General features: G+C 35.5%; 24 non-coding genes across 24 annotated transcripts; all 24 read left to right on the forward strand.

Moving 5' to 3' along the window:
• The first annotated feature begins 1,170 nt into the window (after nt 1–1,170).
• Nucleotides 1,171–1,242, forward strand: TRNAD-GUC (transfer RNA aspartic acid (anticodon GUC)). Its single transcript has one exon. It is a non-coding gene; the product is annotated as a tRNA-Asp (tRNA).
• A 627-nt stretch (nt 1,243–1,869) lies between these two features.
• On the forward strand, nt 1,870–1,941 carry TRNAD-GUC (transfer RNA aspartic acid (anticodon GUC)). Its single transcript has one exon. It is a non-coding gene; the product is annotated as a tRNA-Asp (tRNA).
• A 623-nt stretch (nt 1,942–2,564) lies between these two features.
• TRNAD-GUC (transfer RNA aspartic acid (anticodon GUC)) lies at nt 2,565–2,636 on the forward strand. The gene has a single exon. It is a non-coding gene; the product is annotated as a tRNA-Asp (tRNA).
• Nucleotides 2,637–3,265: 629 nt separating this feature from the next.
• TRNAD-GUC (transfer RNA aspartic acid (anticodon GUC)) lies at nt 3,266–3,337 on the forward strand. Its single transcript has one exon. It is a non-coding gene; the product is annotated as a tRNA-Asp (tRNA).
• A 2,057-nt stretch (nt 3,338–5,394) lies between these two features.
• TRNAD-GUC (transfer RNA aspartic acid (anticodon GUC)) lies at nt 5,395–5,466 on the forward strand. The gene has a single exon. It is a non-coding gene; the product is annotated as a tRNA-Asp (tRNA).
• A 627-nt stretch (nt 5,467–6,093) lies between these two features.
• TRNAD-GUC (transfer RNA aspartic acid (anticodon GUC)) lies at nt 6,094–6,165 on the forward strand. Its single transcript has one exon. It is a non-coding gene; the product is annotated as a tRNA-Asp (tRNA).
• Nucleotides 6,166–7,542: 1,377 nt separating this feature from the next.
• TRNAD-GUC (transfer RNA aspartic acid (anticodon GUC)) lies at nt 7,543–7,614 on the forward strand. The gene has a single exon. It is a non-coding gene; the product is annotated as a tRNA-Asp (tRNA).
• A 1,360-nt stretch (nt 7,615–8,974) lies between these two features.
• Nucleotides 8,975–9,046, forward strand: TRNAD-GUC (transfer RNA aspartic acid (anticodon GUC)). The gene has a single exon. It is a non-coding gene; the product is annotated as a tRNA-Asp (tRNA).
• Nucleotides 9,047–9,671: 625 nt separating this feature from the next.
• Nucleotides 9,672–9,743, forward strand: TRNAD-GUC (transfer RNA aspartic acid (anticodon GUC)). The gene has a single exon. It is a non-coding gene; the product is annotated as a tRNA-Asp (tRNA).
• Nucleotides 9,744–10,373: 630 nt separating this feature from the next.
• TRNAD-GUC (transfer RNA aspartic acid (anticodon GUC)) lies at nt 10,374–10,445 on the forward strand. The gene has a single exon. It is a non-coding gene; the product is annotated as a tRNA-Asp (tRNA).
• Nucleotides 10,446–12,498: 2,053 nt separating this feature from the next.
• On the forward strand, nt 12,499–12,570 carry TRNAD-GUC (transfer RNA aspartic acid (anticodon GUC)). The gene has a single exon. It is a non-coding gene; the product is annotated as a tRNA-Asp (tRNA).
• Nucleotides 12,571–13,197: 627 nt separating this feature from the next.
• Nucleotides 13,198–13,269, forward strand: TRNAD-GUC (transfer RNA aspartic acid (anticodon GUC)). The gene has a single exon. It is a non-coding gene; the product is annotated as a tRNA-Asp (tRNA).
• A 1,386-nt stretch (nt 13,270–14,655) lies between these two features.
• Nucleotides 14,656–14,727, forward strand: TRNAD-GUC (transfer RNA aspartic acid (anticodon GUC)). The gene has a single exon. It is a non-coding gene; the product is annotated as a tRNA-Asp (tRNA).
• A 1,356-nt stretch (nt 14,728–16,083) lies between these two features.
• TRNAD-GUC (transfer RNA aspartic acid (anticodon GUC)) lies at nt 16,084–16,155 on the forward strand. Its single transcript has one exon. It is a non-coding gene; the product is annotated as a tRNA-Asp (tRNA).
• Nucleotides 16,156–16,803: 648 nt separating this feature from the next.
• Nucleotides 16,804–16,875, forward strand: TRNAD-GUC (transfer RNA aspartic acid (anticodon GUC)). Its single transcript has one exon. It is a non-coding gene; the product is annotated as a tRNA-Asp (tRNA).
• A 1,346-nt stretch (nt 16,876–18,221) lies between these two features.
• TRNAD-GUC (transfer RNA aspartic acid (anticodon GUC)) lies at nt 18,222–18,293 on the forward strand. Its single transcript has one exon. It is a non-coding gene; the product is annotated as a tRNA-Asp (tRNA).
• Nucleotides 18,294–19,657: 1,364 nt separating this feature from the next.
• TRNAD-GUC (transfer RNA aspartic acid (anticodon GUC)) lies at nt 19,658–19,729 on the forward strand. The gene has a single exon. It is a non-coding gene; the product is annotated as a tRNA-Asp (tRNA).
• A 625-nt stretch (nt 19,730–20,354) lies between these two features.
• TRNAD-GUC (transfer RNA aspartic acid (anticodon GUC)) lies at nt 20,355–20,426 on the forward strand. The gene has a single exon. It is a non-coding gene; the product is annotated as a tRNA-Asp (tRNA).
• Nucleotides 20,427–21,059: 633 nt separating this feature from the next.
• On the forward strand, nt 21,060–21,131 carry TRNAD-GUC (transfer RNA aspartic acid (anticodon GUC)). Its single transcript has one exon. It is a non-coding gene; the product is annotated as a tRNA-Asp (tRNA).
• Nucleotides 21,132–22,491: 1,360 nt separating this feature from the next.
• On the forward strand, nt 22,492–22,563 carry TRNAD-GUC (transfer RNA aspartic acid (anticodon GUC)). The gene has a single exon. It is a non-coding gene; the product is annotated as a tRNA-Asp (tRNA).
• Nucleotides 22,564–23,188: 625 nt separating this feature from the next.
• TRNAD-GUC (transfer RNA aspartic acid (anticodon GUC)) lies at nt 23,189–23,260 on the forward strand. The gene has a single exon. It is a non-coding gene; the product is annotated as a tRNA-Asp (tRNA).
• Nucleotides 23,261–23,893: 633 nt separating this feature from the next.
• On the forward strand, nt 23,894–23,965 carry TRNAD-GUC (transfer RNA aspartic acid (anticodon GUC)). Its single transcript has one exon. It is a non-coding gene; the product is annotated as a tRNA-Asp (tRNA).
• Nucleotides 23,966–24,626: 661 nt separating this feature from the next.
• On the forward strand, nt 24,627–24,698 carry TRNAD-GUC (transfer RNA aspartic acid (anticodon GUC)). The gene has a single exon. It is a non-coding gene; the product is annotated as a tRNA-Asp (tRNA).
• Nucleotides 24,699–25,323: 625 nt separating this feature from the next.
• On the forward strand, nt 25,324–25,395 carry TRNAD-GUC (transfer RNA aspartic acid (anticodon GUC)). Its single transcript has one exon. It is a non-coding gene; the product is annotated as a tRNA-Asp (tRNA).
• Nucleotides 25,396–25,914: the final 519 nt, after the last annotated feature.

Below are 25,914 nucleotides of genomic sequence, written 5' to 3' on the forward strand. Positions count from 1 at the left end.
GGTAATATATATATATATATATATATATATATATATATATATATATATATATATATATATATATATATATATATATATATATATATATATATATATATATATATATATATATATATATATATATATATATATATATATTTATATTTATATAAATATATATATTGATGAATAGAAAGATAGCTAGATAGACAGATCGATAGATATTTATTTCAATGAAATAATTTCTTCATAAAACTGATTGTTTTTGGCTAGGAATTTCTGTATTGTAATAATTTAGGAAAAAAGATTACTTGTCCTAACCAAAAGCAGCAATTCTGCCTATTACAATACTGTGAATTGATCGAGGGCATGCCTTAACCCCAGGGAAATGAGCACTATTTAATTGAAGCCCATAAGTCCTCGTTAGTATAGTGTTCAGTATCCCCGCCTGTCACGTGGGAGACCGGGGTTCAATTCCCCGACGGGGAGGCGATTCCTTTTATTCACACAATTAAATAAAATGATGTACTTTCTAACATTGTAAAATATATCTGTCATTATCCTTGCCTATTTCGATTGAGAAAAAAGGTTGAATTCACTGATGGCCAAAATGCTTACTGATGTGTTAACTGAAATTCAGAATATGATCTGAATATTTCAGCATGCACAGGCGTACCATCAAAACCAATTTACGTCTACAATCTGTTGGAAAATTAGATGAAGCAGTGGTGAATCCTAGGCTGCTGTTCCACTCGATTGGCACGATTTACAAGGAGAATGACTGCTTTTGGTTAGTAGTGACCCGTGGTGGCTAATAGTTATAAGCTGCAAATGGTAAAGTGAGCTGATTATATATATATATATATATATATATATATATATATATATATATATATATATATATATATATATATATATATATATATATATATATATATATATATAAATATATATATTGATGAATAGAAAGATAGCTAGATAGACAGATCGATAGATATTTATTTCAATGAATATAATTTCTTCATAAAACTGATTGTTTTTGGCTAGGAATTTCTGTATTGTAATAATTTAGGAAAAAAGATTACTTGTCCTAACCAAAAGCAGCAATTCTGCCTATTACAATACTGAGAATTGATCGAGGGCATGCCTTAACCCCAGGGAGGTGAGCACTGTTTAACTGAAGCCAATAAGTCCTCGTTAGTATAGTGGTCAGTATCCCCGCCTGTCACGCGGGAGACCGGGGTTCAATTCCCCGACGGGGAGGCGATTCCTTTTATTCACACAATTAAATAAAATGATGTACTTTCTAACATTGTAAAATATATCTGTCATTATCCTTGCCTATTCCGATTGAGAAAAAAGGTTGAATGCACTGATGGCCAAAATGCTTACTGATGTGTTAACTGAAATTCAGAATATGCTCTGAATATTTCAGCATGCACAGGCGTACCATCAAAACCAATTTACGTCTACAATCTGTTGGAAAATGAGATGAAGCAGTGGTGAATCCTAGGCCGCTGTTCCACTCGATTGGCACGATTTACAAGTAGAATGACTGCTTTTGGTTAGTAGTGACCCCTGGTGGCTAATAGTTATAAGCTGCAAATGGTAAAGTGAGCTGATTATATATATATATATATATATAAATATATATATTGATGAATAGAAAGATAGCTAGATAGACAGATCGATAGATATTTATTTCAATGAAATAATTTCTTCATAAAACTAATTGTTTTTGGCTAGGAATTTCTGTATTGTAATAATTTAGGAAAAAAGATTACTTGTCCTAACCAAAAGCAGCAATTCTGCCTATTACAATACTGAGAATTGATCGAGGGCATGCCTTAACCCCAGGGAGATGAGCACTGTTTAACTGAAGCCAATAAGTCCTCGTTAGTATAGTGGTCAGTATCCCCGCCTGTCACGCGGGAGACCGGGGTTCAATTCCCCGACGGGGAGGAGATTCCTTTTATTCACACAATTAAATAAAATGATGTACTTTCTAACATTGTAAAATATATCTGTCATTATCCTTGCCTATTCCGATTGAGAAAAAAGGTTGAATTCACTGATGGCCAAAATGCTTACTGATGTGTTAACTGAAATTCAGAATATGCTCTGAATATTTCAGCATGCACAGGCGTACCATCAAAACCAATTTACGTCTACAATCTGTTGGAAAATGAGATGAAGCAGTGGTGAATCCTAGGCCGCTGTTCCACTCGATTGGCACGATTTACAAGTAGAATGACTGCTTTTGGTTAGTAGTGATCCCTGGTGGCTAATAGTTATAAGCTGCAAATGGTAAAGTGAGCTGATTATATATATATATATATAAATATATATATTGATGAATAGAAAGATAGCTAGATAGACAGATCGATAGATATTTATTTCAATGAAATAATTTCTTCATAAAACTAATTGTTTTTGGCTAGGAATTTCTGTATTGTAATAATTTAGGAAAAAAGATTACTTGTCCTAACCAAAAGCAGCAATTCTGCCTATTACAATACTGAGAATTGATCGAGGGCATGCCTTAACCCCAGGGAGATGAGCACTGTTTAACTGAAGCCAATAAGTCCTCGTTAGTATAGTGGTCAGTATCCCCGCCTGTCACGCGGGAGACCGGGGTTCAATTCCCCGACGGGGAGGAGATTCCTTTTATTCACACAATTAAATAAAATGATGTACTTTCTAACATTGTAAAATATATCTGTCATTATCCTTGCCTATTCCGATTGAGAAAAAAGGTTGAATTCACTGATGGCCAAAATGCTTACTGATGTGTTAACTGAAATTCAGAATATGCTCTGAATATTTCAGCATGCACAGGCGTACCATCAAAACCAATTTACGTCTACAATCTGTTGGAAAATGAGATGAAGCAGTGGTGAATCCTAGGCCGCTGTTCCACTCGATTGGCACGATTTACAAGTAGAATGACTGCTTTTGGTTAGTAGTGATCCCTGGTGGCTAATAGTTATAAGCTGCAAATGGTAAAGTGAGCTGATTATATATATATATATATATATATAAATATATATATTGATGAATAGAAAGATAGCTAGATAGACAGATCGATAGATATTTATTTCAATGAAATAATTTCTTCATAAAACTAATTGTTTTTGGCTAGGAATTTCTGTATTGTAATAATTTAGGAAAAAAGATTACTTGTCCTAACCAAAAGCAGCAATTCTGCCTATTACAATACTGAGAATTGATCGAGGGCATGCCTTAACCCCAGGGAGATGAGCACTGTTTAACTGAAGCCAATAAGTCCTCGTTAGTATAGTGGTCAGTATCCCCGCCTGTCACGCGGGAGACCGGGGTTCAATTCCCCGACGGGGAGGAGATTCCTTTTATTCACACAATTAAATAAAATGATGTACTTTCTAACATTGTAAAATATATCTGTCATTATCCTTGCCTATTCCGATTGAGAAAAAAGGTTGAATTCACTGATGGCCAAAATGCTTACTGATGTGTTAACTGAAATTCAGAATATGCTCTGAATATTTCAGCATGCACAGGCGTACCATCAAAACCAATTTACGTCTACAATCTGTTGGAAAATGAGATGAAGCAGTGGTGAATCCTAGGCCGCTGTTCCACTCGATTGGCACGATTTACAAGTAGAATGACTGCTTTTGGTTAGTAGTGATCCCTGGTGGCTAATAGTTATAAGCTGCAAATGGTAAAGTGAGCTGATTATATATATATATATATATATATATATATATATATATAAATATATATATTGATGAATAGAAAGATAGCTAGATAGACAGATCGATAGATATTTATTTCAATGAAATAATTTCTTCATAAAACTAATTGTTTTTGGCTAGGAATTTCTGTATTGTAATAATTTAGGAAAAAAGATTACTTGTCCTAACCAAAAGCAGCAATTCTGCCTATTACAATACTGAGAATTGATCGAGGGCATGCCTTAACCCCAGGGAGATGAGCACTGTTTAACTGAAGCCAATAAGTCCTCGTTAGTATAGTGGTCAGTATCCCCGCCTGTCACGCGGGAGACCGGGGTTCAATTCCCCAACGGGGAGGAGATTCCTTTTATTCACACAATTAAATAAAATGATGTACTTTCTAACATTGTAAAATATATCTGTCATTATCCTTGCCTATTCCGATTGAGAAAAAAGGTTGAATTCACTGATGGCCAAAATGCTTACTGATGTGTTAACTGAAATTCAGAATATGCTCTGAATATTTCAGCATGCACAGGCGTACCATCAAAACCAATTTACGTCTACAATCTGTTGGAAAATGAGATGAAGCAGTGGTGAATCCTAGGCCGCTGTTCCACTCGATTGGCACGATTTACAAGTAGAATGACTGCTTTTGGTTAGTAGTGACCCCTGGTGGCTAATAGTTATAAGCTGCAAATGGTAAAGTGAGCTGATTTTATATATATATATATATATATATATATATATATATAAATATATATATTGATGAATAGAAAGATAGCTAGATAGACAGATCGATAGATATTTATTTCAATGAAATAATTTCTTCATAAAACTAATTGTTTTTGGCTAGGAATTTCTGTATTGTAATAATTTAGGAAAAAAGATTACTTGTCCTAACCAAAAGCAGCAATTCTGCCTATTACAATACTGAGAATTGATCGAGGGCATGCCTTAACCCCAGGGAGATGAGCACTGTTTAACTGAAGCCAATAAGTCCTCATTAGTATAGTGGTCAGTATCCCCGCCTGTCACGCGGGAGACCGGGGTTCAATTCCCCGACGGGGAGGAGATTCCTTTTATTCACACAATTAAATAAAATGATGTACTTTCTAACATTGTAAAATATATCTGTCATTATCCTTGCCTATTCCGATTGAGAAAAAAGGTTGAATTCACTGATGGCCAAAATGCTTACTGATGTGTTAACTGAAATTCAGAATATGCTCTGAATATTTCAGCATGCACAGGCGTACCATCAAAACCAATTTACGTCCACAATCTGTTGGAAAATGAGATGAAGCAGTGGTGAATCCTAGGCCGCTGTTCCACTCGATTGGCACGATTTACAGGTAGAATGACTGCTTTTGGTTAGTAGTGATCCCTGGTGGCTAATAGTTATAAGCTGCAAATGGTAAAGTGAGCTGATTATATATATATATATATATATAACTATATATATTGATGAATAGAAAGATAGCTAGATAGACAGATCGATAGATATTTATTTCAATGAAATAATTTCTTCATAAAACTAATTGTTTTTGGCTAGGAATTTCTGTATTGTAATAATTTAGGAAAAAAGATTACTTGTCCTAACCAAAAGCAGCAATTCTGCCTATTACAATACTGAGAATTGATCGAGGGCATGCCTTAACCCCAGGGAGATGAGCACTGTTTAACTGAAGCCAATAAGTCCTCGTTAGTATAGTGGTCAGTATCCCCGCCTGTCACGCGGGAGACCGGGGTTCAATTCCCCGACGGGGAGGAGATTCCTTTTATTCACACAATTAAATAAAATGATGTACTTTCTAACATTGTAAAATATATCTGTCATTATCCTTGCCTATTCCGATTGAGAAAAAAGGTTGAATTCACTGATGGCCAAAATGCTTACTGATGTGTTAACTGAAATTCAGAATATGCTCTGAATATTTCAGCATGCACAGGCGTACCATCAAAACCAATTTACGTCTACAATCTGTTGGAAAATGAGATGAAGCAGTGGTGAATCCTAGGCCGCTGTTCCACTCGATTGGCACGATTTACAAGTAGAATGACTGCTTTTGGTTAGTAGTGATCCCTGGTGGCTAATAGTTATAAGCTGCAAATGGTAAAGTGAGCTGATTATATATATATATATATATATAAATATATATATTGATGAATAGAAAGATAGCTAGATAGACAGATCGATAGATATTTATTTCAATGAAATAATTTCTTCATAAAACTAATTGTTTTTGGCTAGGAATTTCTGTATTGTAATAATTTAGGAAAAAAGATTACTTGTCCTAACCAAAAGCAGCAATTCTGCCTATTACAATACTGAGAATTGATCGAGGGCATGCCTTAACCCCAGGGAGATGAGCACTGTTTAACTGAAGCCAATAAGTCCTCGTTAGTATAGTGGTCAGTATCCCCGCCTGTCACGCGGGAGACCGGGGTTCAATTCCCCGACGGGGAGGAGATTCCTTTTATTCACACAATTAAATAAAATGATGTACTTTCTAACATTGTAAAATATATCTGTCATTATCCTTGCCTATTCCGATTGAGAAAAAAGGTTGAATTCACTGATGGCCAAAATGCTTACTGATGTGTTAACTGAAATTCAGAATATGCTCTGAATATTTCAGCATGCACAGGCGTACCATCAAAACCAATTTACGTCTACAATCTGTTGGAAAATGAGATGAAGCAGTGGTGAATCCTAGGCCGCTGTTCCACTCGATTGGCACGATTTACAAGTAGAATGACTGCTTTTGGTTAGTAGTGATCCCTGGTGGCTAATAGTTATAAGCTGCAAATGGTAAAGTGAGCTGATTATATATATATATATATATATATATATATATATATATATATATATATATATATATATATATATAATATATATATTGATGAATAGAAAGATAGCTAGATAGACAGATCGATAGATATTTATTTCAATGAAATAATTTCTTCATAAAACTAATTGTTTTTGGCTAGGAATTTCTGTATTGTAATAATTTAGGAAAAAAGATTACTTGTCCTAACCAAAAGCAGCAATTCTGCCTATTACAATACTGAGAATTGATCGAGGGCATGCCTTAACCCCAGGGAGATGAGCACTGTTTAACTGAAGCCAATAAGTCCTCGTTAGTAAAGTGGTCAGTATCCCCGCCTGTCACGCGGGAGACCGGGGTTCAATTCCCCAACGGGGAGGAGATTCCTTTTATTCACACAATTAAATAAAATGATGTACTTTCTAACATTGTAAAATATATCTGTCATTATCCTTGCCTATTCCGATTGAGAAAAAAGGTTGAATTCACTGATGGCCAAAATGCTTACTGATGTGTTAACTGAAATTCAGAATATGCTCTGAATATTTCAGCATGCACAGGCGTACCATCAAAACCAATTTACGTCTACAATCTGTTGGAAAATGAGATGAAGCAGTGGTGAATCCTAGGCCGCTGTTCCACTCGATTGGCACGATTTACAAGTAGAATGACTGCTTTTGGTTAGTAGTGACCCCTGGTGGCTAATAGTTATAAGCTGCAAATGGTAAAGTGAGCTGATTTTATATATATATATATATATATATATATATAAATATATATATTGATGAATAGAAAGATAGCTAGATAGACAGATCGATAGATATTTATTTCAATGAAATAATTTCTTCATAAAACTAATTGTTTTTGGCTAGGAATTTCTGTATTGTAATAATTTAGGAAAAAAGATTACTTGTCCTAACCAAAAGCAGCAATTCTGCCTATTACAATACTGAGAATTGATTGAGGGCATGCCTTAACCCCAGGGAGGTGAGCACTGTTTAACTGAAGCCAATAAGTCCTCGTTAGTATAGTGGTCAGTATCCCCGCCTGTCACGCGGGAGACCGGGGTTCAATTCCCCGACGGGGAGGCGATTCCTTTTATTCACACAATTAAATAAAATGATGTACTTTCTAACATTGTAAAATATATCTGTCATTATCCTTGCCTATTCCGATTGAGAAAAAAGGTTGAATGCACTGATGGCCAAAATGCTTACTGATGTGTTAACTGAAATTCAGAATATGCTCTGAATATTTCAGCATGCACAGGCGTACCATCAAAACCAATTTACGTCTACAATCTGTTGGAAAATGAGATGAAGCAGTGGTGAATCCTAGACTGCTGTTCCACTCGATTGGCACGATTTACAAGTAGAATTACTGCTTTTGGTTAGTAGTGACCCCTGGTGGCTAATAGTTATAAGCTGAAAATGGTAAAGTGAGCTGATTATATATATATATATATATATATATATATATATATATATATATATATATTTATATAAATATATATATTGATGAATAGAAAGATAGCTAGATAGACAGATCGATAGATATTTATTTCAATGAAATAATTTCTTCATAAAACTGATTGTTTTTGGCTAGGAATTTCTGTATTGTAATAATTTAGGAAAAAAGATTACTTGTCCTAACCAAAAGCAGCAATTCTGCCTATTACAATACTGTGAATTGATCGAGGGCATGCCTTAACCCCAGGGAAATGAGCACTATTTAATTGAAGCCCATAAGTCCTCCTTAGTATAGTGTTCAGTATCCCCGCCTGTCACGTGGGAGACCGGGGTTCAATTCCCCGACGGGGAGGCGATTCCTTTTATTCACACAATTAAATAAAATGATGTACTTTCTAACATTGTAAAATATATCTGTCATTATCCTTGCCTATTTCGATTGAGAAAAAAGGTTGAATTCACTGATGGCCAAAATGCTTACTGATGTGTTAACTGAAATTCAGAATATGCTCTGAATATTTCAGCATGCACAGGCGTACCATCAAAACCAATTTACGTCTACAATCTGTTGGAAAATGAGATGAAGCAGTGGTGAATCCTAGGCCGCTGTTCCACTCGATTGGCACGATTTACAAGTAGAATGACTGCTTTTGGTTAGTAGTGACCCCTGGTGGCTAATAGTTATAAGCTGCAAATGGTAAAGTGAGCTGATTATATATATATATATATATATAAATATATATATTGATGAATAGAAAGATAGCTAGATAGACAGATCGATAGATATTTATTTCAATGAAATAATTTCTTCATAAAACTAATTGTTTTTGGCTAGGAATTTCTGTATTGTAATAATTTAGGAAAAAAGATTACTTGTCCTAACCAAAAGCAGCAATTCTGCCTATTACAATACTGAGAATTGATCGAGGGCATGCCTTAACCCCAGGGAGATGAGCACTGTTTAACTGAAGCCAATAAGTCCTCGTTAGTATAGTGGTCAGTATCCCCGCCTGTCACGCGGGAGACCGGGGTTCAATTCCCCGACGGGGAGGAGATTCCTTTTATTCACACAATTAAATAAAATGATGTACTTTCTAACATTGTAAAATATATCTGTCATTATCCTTGCCTATTCCGATTGAGAAAAAAGGTTGAATTCACTGATGGCCAAAATGCTTACTGATGTGTTAACTGAAATTCAGAATATGCTCTGAATATTTCAGCATGCACAGGCGTACCATCAAAACCAATTTACGTCTACAATCTGTTGGAAAATGAGATGAAGCAGTGGTGAATCCTAGGCCGCTGTTCCACTCGATTGGCACGATTTACAAGTAGAATGACTGCTTTTGGTTAGTAGTGATCCCTGGTGGCTAATAGTTATAAGCTGCAAATGGTAAAGTGAGCTGATTATATATATATATATATATAAATATATATATTGATGAATAGAAAGATAGCTAGATAGACAGATCGATAGATATTTATTTCAATGAAATAATTTCTTCATAAAACTAATTGTTTTTGGCTAGGAATTTCTGTATTGTAATAATTTAGGAAAAAAGATTACTTGTCCTAACCAAAAGCAGCAATTCTGCCTATTACAATACTGAGAATTGATCGAGGGCATGCCTTAACCCCAGGGAGATGAGCACTGTTTAACTGAAGCCAATAAGTCCTCGTTAGTATAGTGGTCAGTATCCCCGCCTGTCACGCGGGAGACCGGGGTTCAATTCCCCGACGGGGAGGAGATTCCTTTTATTCACACAATTAAATAAAATGATGTACTTTCTAACATTGTAAAATATATCTGTCATTATCCTTGCCTATTCCGATTGAGAAAAAAGGTTGAATTCACTGATGGCCAAAATGCTTACTGATGTGTTAACTGAAATTCAGAATATGCTCTGAATATTTCAGCATGCACAGGCGTACCATCAAAACCAATTTACGTCTACAATCTGTTGGAAAATGAGATGAAGCAGTGGTGAATCCTAGGCCGCTGTTCCACTCGATTGGCACGATTTACAAGTAGAATGACTGCTTTTGGTTAGTAGTGATCCCTGGTGGCTAATAGTTATAAGCTGCAAATGGTAAAGTGAGCTGATTATATATATATATATATATATATATAATATATATATTGATGAATAGAAAGATAGCTAGATAGACAGATCGATAGATATTTATTTCAATGAAATAATTTCTTCATAAAACTAATTGTTTTTGGCTAGGAATTTCTGTATTGTAATAATTTAGGAAAAAAGATTACTTGTCCTAACCAAAAGCAGCAATTCTGCCTATTACAATACTGAGAATTGATCGAGGGCATGCCTTAACCCCAGGGAGATGAGCACTGTTTAACTGAAGCCAATAAGTCCTCGTTAGTATAGTGGTCAGTATCCCCGCCTGTCACGCGGGAGACCGGGGTTCAATTCCCCGACGGGGAGGAGATTCCTTTTATTCACACAATTAAATAAAATGATGTACTTTCTAACATTGTAAAATATATCTGTCATTATCCTTGCCTATTCCGATTGAGAAAAAAGGTTGAATTCACTGATGGCCAAAATGCTTACTGATGTGTTAACTGAAATTCAGAATATGCTCTGAATATTTCAGCATGCACAGGCGTACCATCAAAACCAATTTACGTCTACAATCTGTTGGAAAATGAGATGAAGCAGTGGTGAATCCTAGGCCGCTGTTCCACTCGATTGGCACGATTTACAAGTAGAATGACTGCTTTTGGTTAGTAGTGATCCCTGGTGGCTAATAGTTATAAGCTGCAAATGGTAAAGTGAGCTGATTATATATATATATATATATATATATATATATATAAATATATATATTGATGAATAGAAAGATAGCTAGATAGACAGATCGATAGATATTTATTTCAATGAAATAATTTCTTCATAAAACTAATTGTTTTTGGCTAGGAATTTCTGTATTGTAATAATTTAGGAAAAAAGATTACTTGTCCTAACCAAAAGCAGCAATTCTGCCTATTACAATACTGAGAATTGATCGAGGGCATGCCTTAACCCCAGGGAGATGAGCACTGTTAGACTGAAGCCAATAAGTCCTCGTTAGTATAGTGGTCAGTATCCCCGCCTGTCACGCGGGAGACCGGGGTTCAATTCCCCAACGGGGAGGAGATTCCTTTTATTCACACAATTAAATAAAATGATGTACTTTCTAACATTGTAAAATATATCTGTCATTATCCTTGCCTATTCCGATTGAGAAAAAAGGTTGAATTCACTGATGGCCAAAATGCTTACTGATGTGTTAACTGAAATTCAGAATATGCTCTGAATATTTCAGCATGCACAGGCGTACCATCAAAACCAATTTACGTCTACAATCTGTTGGAAAATGAGATGAAGCAGTGGTGAATCCTAGGCCGCTGTTCCACTCGATTGGCACGATTTACAAGTAGAATGACTGCTTTTGGTTAGTAGTGACCCCTGGTGGCTAATAGTTATAAGCTGCAAATGGTAAAGTGAGCTGATTTTATATATATATATATATATATATATATATATATATAAATATATATATTGATGAATAGAAAGATAGCTAGATAGACAGATCGATAGATATTTATTTCAATGAAATAATTTCTTCATAAAACTAATTGTTTTTGGCTAGGAATTTCTGTATTGTAATAATTTAGGAAAAAAGATTACTTGTCCTAACCAAAAGCAGCAATTCTGCCTATTACAATACTGAGAATTGATCGAGGGCATGCCTTAACCCCAGGGAGATGAGCACTGTTTAACTGAAGCCAATAAGTCCTCATTAGTATAGTGGTCAGTATCCCCGCCTGTCACGCGGGAGACCGGGGTTCAATTCCCCGACGGGGAGGAGATTCCTTTTATTCACACAATTAAATAAAATGATGTACTTTCTAACATTGTAAAATATATCTGTCATTATCCTTGCCTATTCCGATTGAGAAAAAAGGTTGAATTCACTGATGGCCAAAATGCTTACTGATGTGTTAACTGAAATTCAGAATATGCTCTGAATATTTCAGCATGCACAGGCGTACCATCAAAACCAATTTACGTCCACAATCTGTTGGAAAATGAGATGAAGCAGTGGTGAATCCTAGGCCGCTGTTCCACTCGATTGGCACGATTTACAGGTAGAATGACTGCTTTTGGTTAGTAGTGATCCCTGGTGGCTAATAGTTATAAGCTGCAAATGGTAAAGTGAGCTGATTATATATATATATATATATATAACTATATATATTGATGAATAGAAAGATAGCTAGATAGACAGATCGATAGATATTTATTTCAATGAAATAATTTCTTCATAAAACTAATTGTTTTTGGCTAGGAATTTCTGTATTGTAATAATTTAGGAAAAAAGATTACTTGTCCTAACCAAAAGCAGCAATTCTGCCTATTACAATACTGAGAATTGATCGAGGGCATGCCTTAACCCCAGGGAGATGAGCACTGTTTAACTGAAGCCAATAAGTCCTCGTTAGTATAGTGGTCAGTATCCCCGCCTGTCACGCGGGAGACCGGGGTTCAATTCCCCGACGGGGAGGAGATTCCTTTTATTCACACAATTAAATAAAATGATGTACTTTCTAACATTGTAAAATATATCTGTCATTATCCTTGCCTATTCCGATTGAGAAAAAAGGTTGAATTCACTGATGGCCAAAATGCTTACTGATGTGTTAACTGAAATTCAGAATATGCTCTGAATATTTCAGCATGCACAGGCGTACCATCAAAACCAATTTACGTCTACAATCTGTTGGAAAATGAGAAGAAGCAGTGGTGAATCCTAGGCCGCTGTTCCACTCGATTGGCACGATTTACAAGTAGAATGACTGCTTTTGGTTAGTAGTGATCCCTGGTGGCTAATAGTTATAAGCTGCAAATGGTAAAGTGAGCTGATTATATATATATATATATATATAAATATATATATTGATGAATAGAAAGATAGCTAGATAGACAGATCGATAGATATTTATTTCAATGAAATAATTTCTTCATAAAACTAATTGTTTTTGGCTAGGAATTTCTGTATTGTAATAATTTAGGAAAAAAGATTACTTGTCCTAACCAAAAGCAGCAATTCTGCCTATTACAATACTGAGAATTGATCGAGGGCATGCCTTAACCCCAGGGAGATGAGCACTGTTTAACTGAAGCCAATAAGTCCTCGTTAGTATAGTGGTCAGTATCCCCGCCTGTCACGCGGGAGACCGGGGTTCAATTCCCCGACGGGGAGGAGATTCCTTTTATTCACACAATTAAATAAAATGATGTACTTTCTAACATTGTAAAATATATCTGTCATTATCCTTGCCTATTCCGATTGAGAAAAAAGGTTGAATTCACTGATGGCCAAAATGCTTACTGATGTGTTAACTGAAATTCAGAATATGCTCTGAATATTTCAGCATGCACAGGCGTACCATCAAAACCAATTTACGTCTACAATCTGTTGGAAAATGAGATGAAGCAGTGGTGAATCCTAGGCCGCTGTTCCACTCGATTGGCACGATTTACAAGTAGAATGACTGCTTTTGGTTAGTAGTGATCCCTGGTGGCTAATAGTTATAAGCTGCAAATGGTAAAGTGAGCTGATTATATATATATATATATATATATATATATATATATATATATATATATATATATATATATATATATATATATAAATATATATATTGATGAATAGAAAGATAGCTAGATAGACAGATCGATAGATATTTATTTCAATGAAATAATTTCTTCATAAAACTAATTGTTTTTGGCTAGGAATTTCTGTATTGTAATAATTTAGGAAAAAAGATTACTTGTCCTAACCAAAAGCAGCAATTCTGCCTATTACAATACTGAGAATTGATCGAGGGCATGCCTTAACCCCAGGGAGATGAGCACTGTTTAACTGAAGCCAATAAGTCCTCGTTAGTAAAGTGGTCAGTATTCCCGCCTGTCACGCGGGAGACCGGGGTTCAATTCCCCAACGGGGAGGAGATTCCTTTTATTCACACAATTAAATAAAATGATGTACTTTCTAACATTGTAAAATATATCTGTCATTATCCTTGCCTATTCCGATTGAGAAAAAAGGTTGAATTCACTGATGGCCAAAATGCTTACTGATGTGTTAACTGAAATTCAGAATATGCTCTGAATATTTCAGCATGCACAGGCGTACCATCAAAACCAATTTACGTCTACAATCTGTTGGAAAATGAGATGAAGCAGTGGTGAATCCTAGGCCGCTGTTCCACTCGATTGGCACGATTTACAAGTAGAATGACTGCTTTTGGTTAGTAGTGACCCCTGGTGGCTAATAGTTATAAGCTGCAAATGGTAAAGTGAGCTGATTTTATATATATATATATATATATATATATATAAATATATATATTGATGAATAGAAAGATAGCTAGATAGACAGATCGATAGATATTTATTTCAATGAAATAATTTCTTCATAAAACTAATTGTTTTTGGCTAGGAATTTCTGTATTGTAATAATTTAGGAAAAAAGATTACTTGTCCTAACCAAAAGCAGCAATTCTGCCTATTACAATACTGAGAATTGATCGAGGGCATGCCTTAACCCCAGGGAGGTGAGCACTGTTTAACTGAAGCCAATAAGTCCTCGTTAGTATAGTGGTCAGTATCCCCGCCTGTCACGCGGGAGACCGGGGTTCAATTCCCCGACGGGGAGGCGATTCCTTTTATTCACACAATTAAATAAAATGATGTACTTTCTAACATTGTAAAATATATCTGTCATTATCCTTGCCTATTCCGATTGAGAAAAAAGGTTGAATGCACTGATGGCCAAAATGCTTACTGATGTGTTAACTGAAATTCAGAATATGCTCTGAATATTTCAGCATGCACAGGCGTACCATCAAAACCAATTTACGTCTACAATCTGTTGGAAAATGAGATGAAGCAGTGGTGAATCCTAGACTGCTGTTCCACTCGATTGGCACGATTTACAAGTAGAATTACTGCTTTTGGTTAGTAGTGACCCCTGGTGGCTAATAGTTATAAGCTGAAAATGGTAAAGTGAGCTGATTATATATATATATATATATATATATATATATATATATATATATATTTATATAAATATATATATTGATGAATAGAAAGATAGCTAGATAGACAGATCGATAGATATTTATTTCAATGAAATAATTTCTTCATAAAACTGATTGTTTTTGGCTAGGAATTTCTGTATTGTAATAATTTAGGAAAAAAGATTACTTGTCCTAACCAAAAGCAGCAATTCTGCCTATTACAATACTGTGAATTGATCGAGGGCATGCCTTAACCCCAGGGAAATGAGCACTATTTAATTGAAGCCCATAAGTCCTCCTTAGTATAGTGTTCAGTATCCCCGCCTGTCACGTGGGAGACCGGGGTTCAATTCCCCGACGGGGAGGCGATTCCTTTTATTCACACAATTAAATAAAATGATGTACTTTCTAACATTGTAAAATATATCTGTCATTATCCTTGCCTATTTCGATTGAGAAAAAAGGTTGAATTCACTGATGGCCAAAATGCTTACTGATGTGTTAACTGAAATTCAGAATATGCTCTGAATATTTCAGCATGCACAGGCGTACCATCAAAACCAATTTACGTCTACAATCTGTTGGAAAATGAGATGAAGCAGTGGTGAATCCTAGGCCGCTGTTCCACTCGATTGGCACGATTTACAAGTAGAATGACTGCTTTTGGTTAGTAGTGACCCCTGGTGGCTAATAGTTATAAGCTGCAAATGGTAAAGTGAGCTGATTATATATATATATATATATATAAATATATATATTGATGAATAGAAAGATAGCTAGATAGACAGATCGATAGATATTTATTTCAATGAAATAATTTCTTCATAAAACTAATTGTTTTTGGCTAGGAATTTCTGTATTGTAATAATTTAGGAAAAAAGATTACTTGTCCTAACCAAAAGCAGCAATTCTGCCTATTACAATACTGAGAATTGATCGAGGGCATGCCTTAACCCCAGGGAGATGAGCACTGTTTAACTGAAGCCAATAAGTCCTCGTTAGTATAGTGGTCAGTATCCCCGCCTGTCACGCGGGAGACCGGGGTTCAATTCCCCGACGGGGAGGAGATGCTTTTTATTCACACAATTAAATAAAATGATGTACTTTCTAACATTGTAAAATATATCTGTCATTATCCTTGCCTATTCCGATTGAGAAAAAAGGTTGAATTCACTGATGGCCAAAATGCTTACTGATGTGTTAACTGAAATTCAGAATATGCTCTGAATATTTCAGCATGCACAGGCGTACCATCAAAACCAATTTACGTCTACAATCTGTTGGAAAATGAGATGAAGCAGTGGTGAATCCTAGGCCGCTGTTCCACTCGATTGGCACGATTTACAAGTAGAATGACTGCTTTTGGTTAGTAGTGACCCCTGGTGGCTAATAGTTATAAGCTGCAAATGGTAAAGTGAGCTGATTATATATATATATATATATATATATATATATATATAATATATAAATATATATATTGATGAATAGAAAGATAGCTAGATAGACAGATCGATAGATATTTATTTCAATGAAATAATTTCTTCATAAAACTAATTGTTTTTGGCTAGGAATTTCTGTATTGTAATAATTTAGGAAAAAAGATTACTTGTCCTAACCAAAAGCAGCAATTCTGCCTATTACAATACTGAGAATTGATCGAGGGCATGCCTTAACCCCAGGGAGATGAGCACTGTTTAACTGAAGCCAATAAGTCCTCGTTAGTATAGTGGTCAGTATCCCCGCCTGTCACGCGGGAGACCGGGGTTCAATTCCCCGACGGGGAGGAGATTCCTTTTATTCACACAATTAAATAAAATGATGTACTTTCTAACATTGTAAAATATATCTGTCATTATCCTTGCCTATTCCGATTGAGAAAAAAGGTTGAATTCACTGATGGCCAAAATGCTTACTGATGTGTTAACTGAAATTCAGAATATGCTCTGAATATTTCAGCATGCACAGGCGTACCATCAAAACCAATTTACGTCTACAATCTGTTGGAAAATGAGATGAAGCAGTGGTGAATCCTAGGCCGCTGTTCCACTCGATTGGCACGATTTACAAGTAGAATGACTGCTTTTGGTTAGTAGTGACCCCTGGTGGCTAATAGTTATAAGCTGCAAATGGTAAAGTGAGCTGATTTTATATATATATATATATATATATATATAAATATATATATTGATGAATAGAAAGATAGCTAGATAGACAGATCGATAGATATTTATTTCAATGAAATAATTTCTTCATAAAACTAATTGTTTTTGGCTAGGAATTTCTGTATTGTAATAATTTAGGAAAAAAGATTACTTGTCCTAACCAAAAGCAGCAATTCTGCCTATTACAATACTGAGAATTGATCGAGGGCATGCCTTAACCCCAGGGAGATGAGCACTGTTTAACTGAAGCCAATAAGTCCTCGTTAGTATAGTGGTCAGTATCCCCGCCTGTCACGCGGGAGACCTGGGTTCAATTCCCCGACGGGGAGGAGATTCCTTTTATTCACACAATTAAATAAAATGATGTACTTTCTAACATTGTAAAATATATCGGTCATTATCCTTGCCTATTCCGATTGAGAAAAAAGGTTGAATTCACTGATGGCCAAAATGCTTACTGATGTGTTAACTGAAATTCAGAATATGCTCTGAATATTTCAGCATGCACAGGCGTACCATCAAAACCAATTTACGTCTACAATCTGTTGGAAAATGAGATGAAGCAGTGGTGAATCCTAGGCCGCTGTTCCACTCGATTGGCACGATTTACAAGTAGAATGACTGCTTTTGGTTAGTAGTGACCCCTGGTGGCTAATAGTTATAAGCTGCAAATGGTAAAGTGAGCTGATTTTATATATATATATATATATATATATATATATAAATATATATATTGATGAATAGAAAGATAGCTAGATAGACAGATCGATAGATATTTATTTCAATGAAATAATTTCTTCATAAAACTAATTGTTTTTGGCTAGGAATTTCTGTATTGTAATAATTTAGGAAAAAAGATTACTTGTCCTAACCAAAAGCAGCAATTCTGCCTATTACAATACTGAGAATTGATCGAGGGCATGCCTTAACCCCAGGGAGATGAGCACTGTTTAACTGAAGCCAATAAGTCCTCGTTAGTATAGTGGTCAGTATCCCCGCCTGTCACGCGGGAGACCGGGGTTCAATTCCCCGACGGGGAGGAGATTCTTTTTATTCACACAATTAAATAAAATGATGTACTTTCTAACATTGTAAAATATATCTGTCATTATCCTTGCCTATTCCGATTGAGAAAAAAGGTTGAATTCACTGATGGCCAAAATGCTTACTGATGTGTTAACTGAAATTCAGAATATGCTCTGAATATTTCAGCATGCACAGGCGTACCATCAAAACCAATTTACGTCTACAATCTGTTGGAAAATGAGATGAAGCAGTGGTGAATCCTAGGCCGCTGTTCCACTCGATTGGCACGATTTACAAGTAGAATGACTGCTTTTGGTTAGTAGTGACCCCTGGTGGCTAATAGTTATAAGCTGCAAATGGTAAAGTGAGCTGATTTTATATATATATATATATATATATATATAAATATATATATTGATGAATAGAAAGATAGCTAGATAGACAGATCGATAGATATTTATTTCAATGAAATAATTTCTTCATAAAACTAATTGTTTTTGGCTAGGAATTTCTGTATTGTAATAATTTAGGAAAAAAGATTACTTGTCCTAACCAAAAGCAGCAATTCTGCCTATTACAATACTGAGAATTGATCGAGGGCATGCCTTAACCCCAGGGAGATGAGCACTGTTTAACTGAAGCCAATAAGTCCTCGTTAGTATAGTGGTCAGTATCCCCGCCTGTCACGCGGGAGACCTGGGTTCAATTCCCCGACGGGGAGGAGATTCCTTTTATTCACACAATTAAATAAAATGATGTACTTTCTAACATTGTAAAATATATCGGTCATTATCCTTGCCTATTCCGATTGAGAAAAAAGGTTGAATTCACTGATGGCCAAAATGCTTACTGATGTGTTAACTGAAATTCAGAATATGCTCTGAATATTTCAGCATGCACAGGCGTACCATCAAAACCAATTTACGTCTACAATCTGTTGGAAAATGAGATGAAGCAGTGGTGAATCCTAGGCCGCTGTTCCACTCGATAGGCACGATTTACAAGTAGAATGACTGCTTTTGGTTAGTAGTGACCCCTGGTGGCTAATAGTTATAAGCTGCAAATGGTAAAGTGAGCTGATTATATATATATATATATATATATATATATATATATATATATATATATATATAAATATATATATTGATGAATAGAAAGATAGCTAGATAGACAGATCGATAGATATTTATTTCAATGAAATAATTTCTTCATAAAACTAATTGTTTTTGGCTAGGAATTTCTGTATTGTAATAATTTAGGAAAAAAGATTACTTGTCCTAACCAAAAGCAGCAATTCTGCCTATTACAATACTGAGAATTGATCGAGGGCATGCCTTAACCCCAGGGAGATGAGCACTGTTTAACTGAAGCCAATAAGTCCTCGTTAGTATAGTGGTCAGTATCCCCGCCTGTCACGCGGGAGACCGGGGTTCAATTCCCCGACGGGGAGGAGATTCCTTTTATTCACACAATTAAATAAAATGATGTACTTTCTAACATTGTAAAATATATCGGTCATTATCCTTGCCTATTCCGATTGAGAAAAAAGGTTGAATTCACTGATGGCCAAAATGCTTACTGATGTGTTAACTGAAATTCAGAATATGCTCTGAATATTTCAGCATGCACAGGCGTACCATCAAAACCAATTTACGTCTACAATCTGTTGGAAAATGAGATGAAGCAGTGGTGAATCCTAGGCCGCTGTTCCACTCGATTGGCACGATTTACAAGTAGAATGACTGCTTTTGGTTAGTAGTGACCCCTGGTGGCTAATAGTTATAAGCTGCAAATGGTAAAGTGAGCTGATTATATATATATATATATATAAATATATATATTGATGAATAGAAAGATAGCTAGATAGACAGATCGATAGATATTTATTTCAATGAAATAATTTCTTCATAAAACTAATTGTTTTTGGCTAGGAATTTCTGTATTGTAATAATTTAGGAAAAAAGATTACTTGTCCTAACCAAAAGCAGCAATTCTGCCTATTACAATACTGAGAATTGATCGAGGGCATGCCTTAACCCCAGGGAGATGAGCACTGTTTAACTGAAGCCAATAAGTCCTCGTTAGTATAGTGGTCAGTATCCCCGCCTGTCACGCGGGAGACCGGGGTTCAATTCCCCGACGGGGAGGAGATTCCTTTTATTCACACAATTAAATAAAATGATGTACTTTCTAACATTGTAAAATATATCTGTCATTATCCTTGCCTATTCCGATTGAGAAAAAAGGTTGAATTCACTGATGGCCAAAATGCTTACTGATGTGTTAACTGAAATTCAGAATATGCTCTGAATATTTCAGCATGCACAGGCGTACCATCAAAACCAATTTACGTCTACAATCTGTTGGAAAATGAGATGAAGCAGTGGTGAATCCTAGGCCGCTGTTCCACTCGATTGGCACGATTTACAAGTAGAATGACTGCTTTTGGTTAGTAGTGACCCCTGGTGGCTAATAGTTATAAGCTGCAAATGGTAAAGTGAGCTGATTATATATATATATATATATATATATATAAATATATATATTGATGAATAGAAAGATAGCTAGATAGACAGATCGATAGATATTTATTTCAATGAAATAATTTCTTCATAAAACTAATTGTTTTTGGCTAGGAATTTCTGTATTGTAATAATTTAGGAAAAAAGATTACTTGTCCTAACCAAAAGCAGCAATTCTGCCTATTACAATACTGAGAATTGATCGAGGGCATGCCTTAACCCCAGGGAGATGAGCACTGTTTAACTGAAGCCAATAAGTCCTCGTTAGTATAGTGGTCAGTATCCCCGCCTGTCACGCGGGAGACCGGGGTTCAATTCCCCGACGGGGAGGAGATTCCTTTTATTCACACAATTAAATAAAATGATGTACTTTCTAACATTGTAAAATATATCTGTCATTATCCTTGCCTATTCCGATTGAGAAAAAAGGTTGAATTCACTGATGGCCAAAATGCTTACTGATGTGTTAACTGAAATTCAGAATATGCTCTGAATATTTCAGCATGCACAGGCGTACCATCAAAACCAATTTACGTCTACAATCTGTTGGAAAATGAGATGAAGCAGTGGTGAATCCTAGGCCGCTGTTCCACTCGATTGGCACGATTTACAAGTAGAATGACTGCTTTTGGTTAGTAGTGACCCCTGGTGGCTAATAGGTATAAGCTGCAAATGGTAAAGTGAGCTGATTTTATATATATATATATATATATATATATAAATATATATATTGATGAATAGAAAGATAGCTAGATAGACAGATCGATAGATATTTATTTCAATGAAATAATTTCTTCATAAAACTAATTGTTTTTGGCTAGGAATTTCTGTATTGTAATAATTTAGGAAAAAGGATTACTTGTCCTAACCAAAAGCAGCAGTTCTGCCTATTACAATACTGAGAATTGATCGAGGGCATGCCTTAACCCCAGGGAGATGAGCACTGTTTAACTGAAGCCAATAAGTCCTCGTTAGTATAGTGGTCAGTATCCCCGCCTGTCACGTGGGAGACCGGGGTTCAATTCCCCGACGAGGAGGAGATTCCTTTTATTCACACAATTAAATAAAATGATGTACTTTCTAACATTGTAAAATATATCTGTCATTATCCTTGCCTATTCCGATTGAGAAAAAAGGTTGAATTCACTGATGGCCAAAATGCTTACTGATGTGTTAACTGAAATTCAGAATATGCTCTGAATATTTCAGCATGCACAGGCGTACCATCAAAACCAATTTACGTCTACAATCTGTTGGAAAATGAGATGAAGCAGTGGTGAATCCTAGGCCGCTGTTCCACTCGATTGGCACGATTTACAAGTAGAATGACTGCTTTTGGTTAGTAGTGACCCCTGGTGGCTAATAGTTATAAGCTGCAAATGGTAAAGTGAGCTGATTTTATATATATATATATATATATATATATATATATATATATATATATAAATATATATATTGATGAATAGAAAGATAGCTAGATAGACAGATCGATAGATATTTATTTCAATGAAATAATTTCTTCATAAAACTAATTGTTTTTGGCTAGGAATTTCTGTATTGTAATAATTTAGGAAAAAAGATTACTTGTCCTAACCAAAAGCAGCAATTCTGCCTATTACAATACTGAGAATTGATCGAGGGCATGCCTTAACCCCAGGGAGATGAGCACTGTTTAACTGAAGCCAATAAGTCCTCGTTAGTATAGTGGTCAGTATCCCCGCCTGTCACGCGGGAGACCGGGGTTCAATTCCCCGACGGGGAGGAGATTCCTTTTATTCACACAATTAAATAAAATGATGTACTTTCTAACATTGTAAAATATATCGGTCATTATCCTTGCCTATTCCGATTGAGAAAAAAGGTTGAATTCACTGATGGCCAAAATGCTTACTGATGTGTTAACTGAAATTCAGAATATGCTCTGAATATTTCAGCATGCACAGGCGTACCATCAAAACCAATTTACGTCTACAATCTGTTGGAAAATGAGATGAAGCAGTGGTGAATCCTAGGCCGCTGTTCCACTCGATTGGCACGATTTACAAGTAGAATGACTGCTTTTGGTTAGTAGTGACCCCTGGTGGCTAATAGTTATAAGCTGCAAATGGTAAAGTGAGCTGATTATATATATATATATATATAAATATATATATTGATGAATAGAAAGATAGCTAGATAGACAGATCGATAGATATTTATTTCAATGAAATAATTTCTTCATAAAACTAATTGTTTTTGGCTAGGAATTTCTGTATTGTAATAATTTAGGAAAAAAGATTACTTGTCCTAACCAAAAGCAGCAATTCTGCCTATTACAATACTGAGAATTGATCGAGGGCATGCCTTAACCCCAGGGAGATGAGCACTGTTTAACTGAAGCCAATAAGTCCTCGTTAGTATAGTGGTCAGTATCCCCGCCTGTCACGCGGGAGACCGGGGTTCAATTCCCCGACGGGGAGGAGATTCCCTTTATTCACACAATTAAATAAAATGATGTACTTTCTAACATTGTAAAATATATCTGTCATTATCCTTGCCTATTCCGATTGAGAAAAAAGGTTGAATTCACTGATGGCCAAAATGCTTACTGATGTGTTAACTGAAATTCAGAATATGCTCTGAATATTTCAGCATGCACAGGCGTACCATCAAAACCAATTTACGTCTACAATCTGTTGGAAAATGAGATGAAGCAGTGGTGAATCCTAGGCCGCTGTTCCACTCGATTGGCACGATTTACAAGTAGAATGACTGCTTTTGGTTAGTAGTGACCCCTGGTGGCTAATAGTTATAAGCTGCAAATGGTAAAGTGAGCTGATTATATATATATATATATATATATATATAAATATATATATTGATGAATAGAAAGATAGCTAGATAGACAGATCAATAGATATTTATTTCAATGAAATAATTTCTTCATAAAACTAATTGTTTTTGGCTAGGAATTTCTGTATTGTAATAATTTAGGAAAAAAGATTACTTGTCCTAACCAAAAGCAGCAATTCTGCCTATTACAATACTGAGAATTGATCGAGGGCATGCCTTAACCCCAGGGAGATGAGCACTGTTTAACTGAAGCCAATAAGTCCTCGTTAGTATAGTGGTCAGTATCCCCGCCTGTCACGCGGGAGACCGGGGTTCAATTCCCCGACGGGGAGGAGATTCCTTTTATTCACACAATTAAATAAAATGATGTACTTTCTAACATTGTAAAATATATCTGTCATTATCCTTGCCTATTCCGATTGAGAAAAAAGGTTGAATTCACTGATGGCCAAAATGCTTACTGATGTGTTAACTGAAATTCAGAATATGCTCTGAATATTTCAGCATGCACAGGCGTACCATCAAAACCAATTTACGTCTACAATCTGTTGGAAAATGAGATGAAGCAGTGGTGAATCCTAGGCCGCTGTTCCACTCGATTGGCACGATTTACAAGTAGAATGACTGCTTTTGGTTAGTAGTGACCCCTGGTGGCTAATAGTTATAAGCTGCAAATGGTAAAGTGAGCTGATTTTATATATATATATATATATATATATATATATATATATATATATATATATATATAAATATATATATTGATGAATAGAAAGATAGCTAGATAGACAGATCGATAGATATTTATTTCAATGAAATAATTTCTTCATAAAACTAATTGTTTTTGGCTAGGAATTTCTGTATTGTAATAATTTAGGAAAAAAGATTACTTGTCCTAACCAAAAGCAGCAATTCTGCCTATTACAATACTGAGAATTGATCGAGGGCATGCCTTAACCCCAGGGAGATGAGCACTGTTTAACTGAAGCCAATAAGTCCTCGTTAGTATAGTGGTCAGTATCCCCGCCTGTCACGCGGGAGACCGGGGTTCAATTCCCCGACGGGGAGGAGATTCCTTTTATTCACACAATTAAATAAAATGATGTACTTTCTAACATTGTAAAATATATCGGTCATTATCCTTGCCTATTCCGATTGAGAAAAAAGGTTGAATTCACTGATGGCCAAAATGCTTACTGATGTGTTAACTGAAATTCAGAATATGCTCTGAATATTTCAGCATGCACAGGCGTACCATCAAAACCAATTTACGTCTACAATCTGTTGGAAAATGAGATGAAGCAGTGGTGAATCCTAGGCCGCTGTTCCACTCGATTGGCACGATTTACAAGTAGAATGACTGCTTTTGGTTAGTAGTGACCCCTGGTGGCTAATAGTTATAAGCTGCAAATGGTAAAGTGAGCTGATTATATATATATATATATATAAATATATATATTGATGAATAGAAAGATAGCTAGATAGACAGATCGATAGATATTTATTTCAATGAAATAATTTCTTCATAAAACTAATTGTTTTTGGCTAGGAATTTCTGTATTGTAATAATTTAGGAAAAAAGATTACTTGTCCTAACCAAAAGCAGCAATTCTGCCTATTACAATACTGAGAATTGATCGAGGGCATGCCTTAACCCCAGGGAGATGAGCACTGTTTAACTGAAGCCAATAAGTCCTCGTTAGTATAGTGGTCAGTATCCCCGCCTGTCACGCGGGAGACCGGGGTTCAATTCCCCGACGGGGAGGAGATTCCTTTTATTCACACAATTAAATAAAATGATGTACTTTCTAACATTGTAAAATATATCTGTCATTATCCTTGCCTATTCCGATTGAGAAAAAAGGTTGAATTCACTGATGGCCAAAATGCTTACTGATGTGTTAACTGAAATTCAGAATATGCTCTGAATATTTCAGCATGCACAGGCGTACCATCAAAACCAATTTACGTCTACAATCTGTTGGAAAATGAGATGAAGCAGTGGTGAATCCTAGGCCGCTGTTCCACTCGATTGGCACGATTTACAAGTAGAATGACTGCTTTTGGTTAGTAGTGACCCCTGGTGGCTAATAGTTATAAGCTGCAAATGGTAAAGTGAGCTGATTTTATATATATATATATATATATATATATATATATATATAAATATATATATTGATGAATAGAAAGATAGCTAGATAGACAGATCGATAGATATTTATTTCAATGAAATAATTTCTTCATAAAACTAATTGTTTTTGGCTAGGAATTTCTGTATTGTAAT

This window comes from Lissotriton vulgaris, chromosome 1_1 (assembly GCF_964263255.1).
Source record: "Lissotriton vulgaris chromosome 1_1, aLisVul1.2, whole genome shotgun sequence".
Taxonomy (NCBI): Eukaryota; Metazoa; Chordata; class Amphibia; order Caudata; family Salamandridae; genus Lissotriton; species Lissotriton vulgaris.